This window comes from Rutidosis leptorrhynchoides, chromosome 11 (genome assembly GCF_046630445.1).
Source record: "Rutidosis leptorrhynchoides isolate AG116_Rl617_1_P2 chromosome 11, CSIRO_AGI_Rlap_v1, whole genome shotgun sequence".
Classification (NCBI taxonomy): domain Eukaryota; kingdom Viridiplantae; phylum Streptophyta; class Magnoliopsida; order Asterales; family Asteraceae; genus Rutidosis; species Rutidosis leptorrhynchoides.
Window position 1 is genome coordinate 238417527 of NC_092343.1, and position 6127 is coordinate 238423653.

At 37.7% G+C, this 6127-nt stretch overlaps 1 non-coding gene across 1 annotated transcript; it reads left to right on the forward strand.

The window, feature by feature from the left end:
- The first annotated feature begins 446 nt into the window (after positions 1-446).
- On the forward strand, positions 447-553 carry LOC139878905 (small nucleolar RNA R71). Its single transcript, XR_011769767.1, has one exon. It is a non-coding gene; the product is annotated as a small nucleolar RNA R71 (small nucleolar RNA).
- Positions 554-6127: the final 5574 nt, after the last annotated feature.

The following is a 6127-nucleotide window of genomic DNA, read 5'->3' on the forward strand; positions in this document are numbered from 1 at the left end:
CTCCCCGTTGATAGTTTTGATTACTCATGTAGTTCACATGAGCATCCGAATTCATGGGAATGTCATCTAGATCAACATGATTGCATTGAGTAATTTGAGGACAATTCTTCGTGAGATGTGGACCCTCGCATCGTTGACAACCTACTTGCATTGCAACTATCGTTTGTTGAAGATTTTTCAACTCTTTCCCATATGTTTGAAATTGGTTGTTCAAACTTGCAAGCGTCACTTGCCCATTATATCTCTCGATTTGTGCTACACTCTTCCTTGTCAAATCTTGCGGTGAAGGTGCCCATTCATACGTGTTAACCGAGATGTCTTCTAACAAAATTTCGGCCGCATTTGGTGATTTATACATAAATACCCCGCCGGATGAAGAATCAAGATATTGCTTCGTCAAAGCATTACAACCCCGGTAGAATGTGTTGATGTACTCCTTCTTAGTCAAACCATGCGGTGGGAAAGCTCTTAACATTTTCTTGAATCGCACCCACGCATCATACAAAGATTCATCACCCCATTGGGTGAACCCATTAATCTCCATTCTAAGTCATTCTACTTTTGACAGTGGGAAGAAGTGATTGATAAACTCGTTGGTTAATTCTTGAAAAGTTCTTATAGAATCGGATTGTAAGCTCCTTAACCAAATTTCCGCTTCCCCTTGAAGTGTAAAGGGGAATGCCCTTAACTTAAAAGCGTCATCGGTGACATCCTTTTTCTTGTAGATATCACAAAGATCATTAAAGTGTTGGATGTGTTCGAACGGATTCTCGTCTATCATCCCATGAAAGTATCTATCTTTGATCATCGTGAAAACGTTATCTTCCAATTATCCGCTCCAATTGGTGGTTTTGTAATAGCCGGTGCTATCATTGTTGGTGCTACCAATTCAGCGTTCCACATCGGCGTGTCATTCGTATCATTCAATAAATCTTGATTAACCGGTGGACCATGGTTGATTGGATTACCATCTTCATTGAGAATCGGTTGACCGTTAGCATCCATGTCTTCTAAACAAAATGGCAAAGCTTCGAAATTCTTCCTTAATACCCTTGCTTCTCTACGATTATAAACCTCGTCCACGTGTTTTTCCGGATCGGAAAATGGATGTGTGAACTCTTGATCCTTGTGAGACCTTGTTTTCATACACCAAAGACACCTATCCTTCAATCACAATACGAACACAAACGGTTTTCCTAACAAAAATAATATATAAAATGCGACAAGTAACTTCCGTAAGGGTAAACCCCTACGAAAGGATCGAACAATCAAAAGTGTAAACCAAATACCCAACTAGGCTAACCGCTCCCTGGCAGCGGCGCCAAGAAAGTTGATGTTCGATTGTACAACGTACATCTTTTACCCTCAAAATTTATATATGATTCAAACACTACAAATAAGCACACACAACTAACAAGCACTTAGAACAAAATTATTATAGCACTTCAATGTAAGTATTCTTATCAAGTTCGTCCCAAGAGAGCAGTGTAAGTTGAATATTTGAAACTATCAATTGTCCTAGGGTTTGTTTGATTGAGGGGTTTTGATTGATTGTAAATACAACTAAAACTTTCACAATTAAACAAACTTAAACTTAACAAGTAAACTAGTAGCAAGAAACAAGTAACGAAGTATTAAGACTTAAATCAAATTAACTAAGAAGTGTTCACTTAGCTAATCCTCTCTGTGCTTGGCTTGCCCAGTTTTGCCCAAATTGCTATCGCACTAGTTGTTGAACTATTAAATGTCTAGCATCACTACTAAACCTCAAATCAAATAACACTCGCGAATTCACATAAGCATTGTATCCTAAGATCGAGTTAAGCATGATTTGGTCATTGAGATTGAGCTTGGGTTGAAATCACTTAAAACCCCCAACTATCGAAATCACTTAAGATAATCGGCACTACTATGTTGGCTAAAGGCCAATTGAAAACCAACCTAGATCAAGAACACAATCACTTGCAATTCCTAAGCTAGTTGTCTAGATCACTCAAGGTGTTGAAGCACACATTGATTCACTTCGGAAATCACTAAGAGAGCTACTCAACATATGTAATCAAAATCAAGCCTAAAACAAACTCATAGAAATGGATCTTTAGCTAACTCAACAACACATGATCATGTAATTCATTCAAACAACATTATTCACTTGATTTTGGGGCAAACACTAGCATTAGAGATTCATAGATAAGCAAACACAAGAGATTTAGCCAATCATGGCTAAGATCAAACTAATAATAAGCATAGAAACATAAATAATCATCATCATCAAGTTATTACAAGTAATTATTGCAAAGTATGTAAAGTAAAGTGAAGGTTACAACTCAAAATGTAAAGAAGATGAAGATCTAAGATAAACAATGATGAATCTTGAGCTAGCTTCCTTGAATCCACCGTTAAACACCAATGGATCATGAAATTAGGGTTTTGTATGTGAAATTCGGATTAAGACAGCTGCTCTCTAAAGATGCTTATGAAAAATGACCTAATCTCGTTCCTTTTATAGTGCTGTAAATCTGGGTTGATACAGCGACAGGAGCGCCGCTTTTGGCTCAGGAGCGGCGCTTTTGGCTTAAGTGAGGAGCAACGCTTTTGATCAGGAACACCGCTTTTGGCTCAATTCAGGGGCGACGCTTTTGCTTTTGGAGCGACGCTTTTGGCTTGATAGGAGCGGCGCTTTTGTCTTTAGGAACGGCGTTATTGCTCACTGATGAAAAATGGAGCTGAAATGTGCATAAGAACGTCGCTTTTTCAGTTGGTGTGACGCTTTTGCTCCATAGGTGTAGCGACCCCGACAAATCGTCAAATGACGGTGTCGTCTACGTATGGTCCCATTACATGGTCATAAGCCTTTAAGACAACGTTTGACCGAAAATATGTCGCATTCATTTCATAAATAAGGATGTTTCAAAGTTTACAAAAGTAGTTCCCATATCAAGTACATAACAAAGTTAAGAGTTCATATGAAACACGTGCGACACAGTTTAAAGTAGTCAAAAGACGCTCCACATATGCAAGTATACTCGATATCCGATGCAAGTATCAAAAAGAATGAGCGGAAGCATGTATCACCTAAGTTCAAGGACCTGAGAAAAACATAGGAGAACTGTCAACGAAAACGTTGGTGAAATCATAGGTTTAAATAAGTAATTGAGTAAAAGTAAGTCGAACCACAAGATTTGCATCATTGATAAATAGTAGTACATTCTAAAAGTTAATATTCACAAGCACTCAATTATCAAAGCTTAAAGTTTCCTTCATTAGTACCCCATCACAATAGTGCTAGAACATGCACTGTTTCCCGAAAATATATTTCATCCGAATAACGGTAGCGAACCGTCCGAATGAGGGTTTGTCAAACCCATATGGCCATATAACATAAGTTCTTGCTTACACCATCAAGTGTAAATAATGATAATCAAATTGAGAATTTTCGTTCTAAACTCGTATGTAGAATGTTTGTTTTTATGTACTTGTGTTCACTTAGTTAAAAGAAGCGTTTATGTTTTCTCATCCCAAAAGTAAGTTCAAAGAGTAAAAAGTGGGAATATGATCTCACCTCGTATGCACGAACAAAATGTACTTCGACAAGTAACGTGTGCAAAAGATAATGCTAGTCTTGACCTAAACAAATAGGTTGTATCAATAACGATAGTCACGAATGGTCAAAGATGTTCAATTAGTCCTATGGCTCAACACGACTCGATTATGTAGCATGTGAATCAAATTGTCAAGTTTCATGCAAGATACAAGTAATAAATAATGTTAGAAAGATTGCATAATCATTTGGTTAAGTTTGACAAAAAGTAAAACTTTGGTCGGTCAAAGTCAACGAAAAAGTCAACATATTCGGGTCGGGTCCCGAACTATTTTTCTATGCTAATTATTCATATATAAGCATGTTAGAACAAGTTACATGTGAATTGGAGGTCTAGAACATGGCAAACATTTTTCGTGAAATGGACATTGGAGACAGAAACCTGGGCAAGGCTTATGCCGCGCCGCGGCCCCCAGCTGTCGCGCCGCGACAATGCACGGGAGCTGGTACCTGGCCAGTTCCAGTTTTCTAAGTCTCAACCCAAAACCTTTTTATGCATAAAACACAAACCGCTAACACTTAGAACTCGTATCTTATATCGTTAGAAAGCTCTTTTGACGTAGAACACAACTAAACACATTTCATCAACCAAAAACCTTATTTGTAACAATAGACTTTCTAACTTAAATGCTCAATAAATGTTCATCATTTAATGTTCAAACTCACCAATGCACATTTATGATCCGGGCATTTAATGCATACATACAACACACCGTTTTGTAGGTAATCGAGCATACAATACAACTAACTACTTACTAACAATAAATCATGGCATTCAATGCATTAAATACTCATTTCAAGTTCATCATACCCTAACCCAAATTCACCAAAATCACTAATCAAGTTTATGGAGTTTTCTCATGTAACCTACACATCAAATTGAAGCTAGTGACACTAGAAACACATTTAATACATGCATTTATATCATTTAACAACATTTAATTATCTAAAACTCAAGATTAAACACACTCATTTGACTAGTTCATGCTAGTTACTTCCAAACAACAAATCAAGCAATTCAAACACATAATCATGTTAGACTTGAGCCATAGACACTAATTAACAACCTTATGACTTAAAACATTAAGAACACAAAATCTAGTGATTTTAGAAAGTTACCCAAACTTGATGAAATCGGTATGGAATCGAAGAGGAAGTTGTAAGGATTCCAAATATGTAATTTGTTTTGATTGAAGCTTGCTAGATGTGATTTAGATGATGAATCTTTGAAATGGATAATTGAAAGAAAATGAGGAAGTATGAAATGAAAATGGAAAAGAAAATGAAAAAGAAGATGGGGAGGTGGTTGACTAGTCAAAATGCTAGTCACCACTTTGGTGTTTTGGCGAAACTAGTCCCTCGAGTTCGGTTGCGGGTGCGTTGAATTATCTAAATAAGATAATTTATAACGCGTATTAACGGGAGATGTTATAAACATCTAACGGAGTTTGAAATAGTTTAACGGGAAAAGTAAACGGAAAAAGGTGGATGTTACATTACCTACTCCTTAAAAGAAATTTCGTCCCGAAATTTAAGCAGGCGTAGTAATCGTTGTTTCTTCCTCGGAATCTGACGTTTCCGGAACTGGGAATAGATGAGGGTATTTCTTTTGCATTTGATCTTGCCTTTCCCAAGTAAACTCGGGTCCTCTTTTGGCGTTCCAACGGACCTTAACAATCGGAATTCGCTTTGTTTTAACTCCTTATCGGCGGTGTCCACAATTTCCACCGGTTCCTCCACGAAATGGAGTTTGTCATTAATAGTAAGTTCCTCTAGAGGGACGACGATATCGGGCTCGGCAAGACACTTCTTCAAGTTAGATACATGAAAGGTAGGATGGACGGAGCTCAGTTGAGGCGGAAGATCCAAACGATAAGCAACGGTTCCAACACGCTCTAAGATTTCGAAAGGACCAACATACCGCGGATTTAGTTTCCCACGTTTCCCAAAACGAATGACACCTTTCCAAGGTGCGACTTTTAACATGACGCGGTCATCGACTTGAAATTCGAGGTCGTTGCGTCTTTTGTCGGTATAGCATTTTTGACGACTCCGGGCCGTTCGAAGCCTATCTCGGATATGAATGATCTTCTCGGTATTTTCGTGAATGAGTTCGGGCCCGGTGATTTGCATGTCACCCACTTCGGCCCAACAAAGAGGAGAGCGACATTTTCGACCATATAACGCTTCAAAAGGTGCGGCCTTTATACTCGCATGATAACTATTGTTATAAGAGAACTCGGCGAGAGGTAAGTGAAATGTCCCGTTCTTATTGATTAAAAACGTTCCATATTAATTGATTTCGTTGCGAGGTTTTGACCTCTATATGAGACGTTTTTCAAAGACTGCATTCATTTTTAAAACAAACCATATCCTTTACTTCATCAATAAAGGCTTAAAAAGCTTTACGTAGATTATCAAATAATGATAATCTAAAATATCCCGTTTACACACGACCATTTCATAATGGTTTACAATACAAATATATTACATCGAAATAAGTTTCTTGAATGCAGTTTTTACACA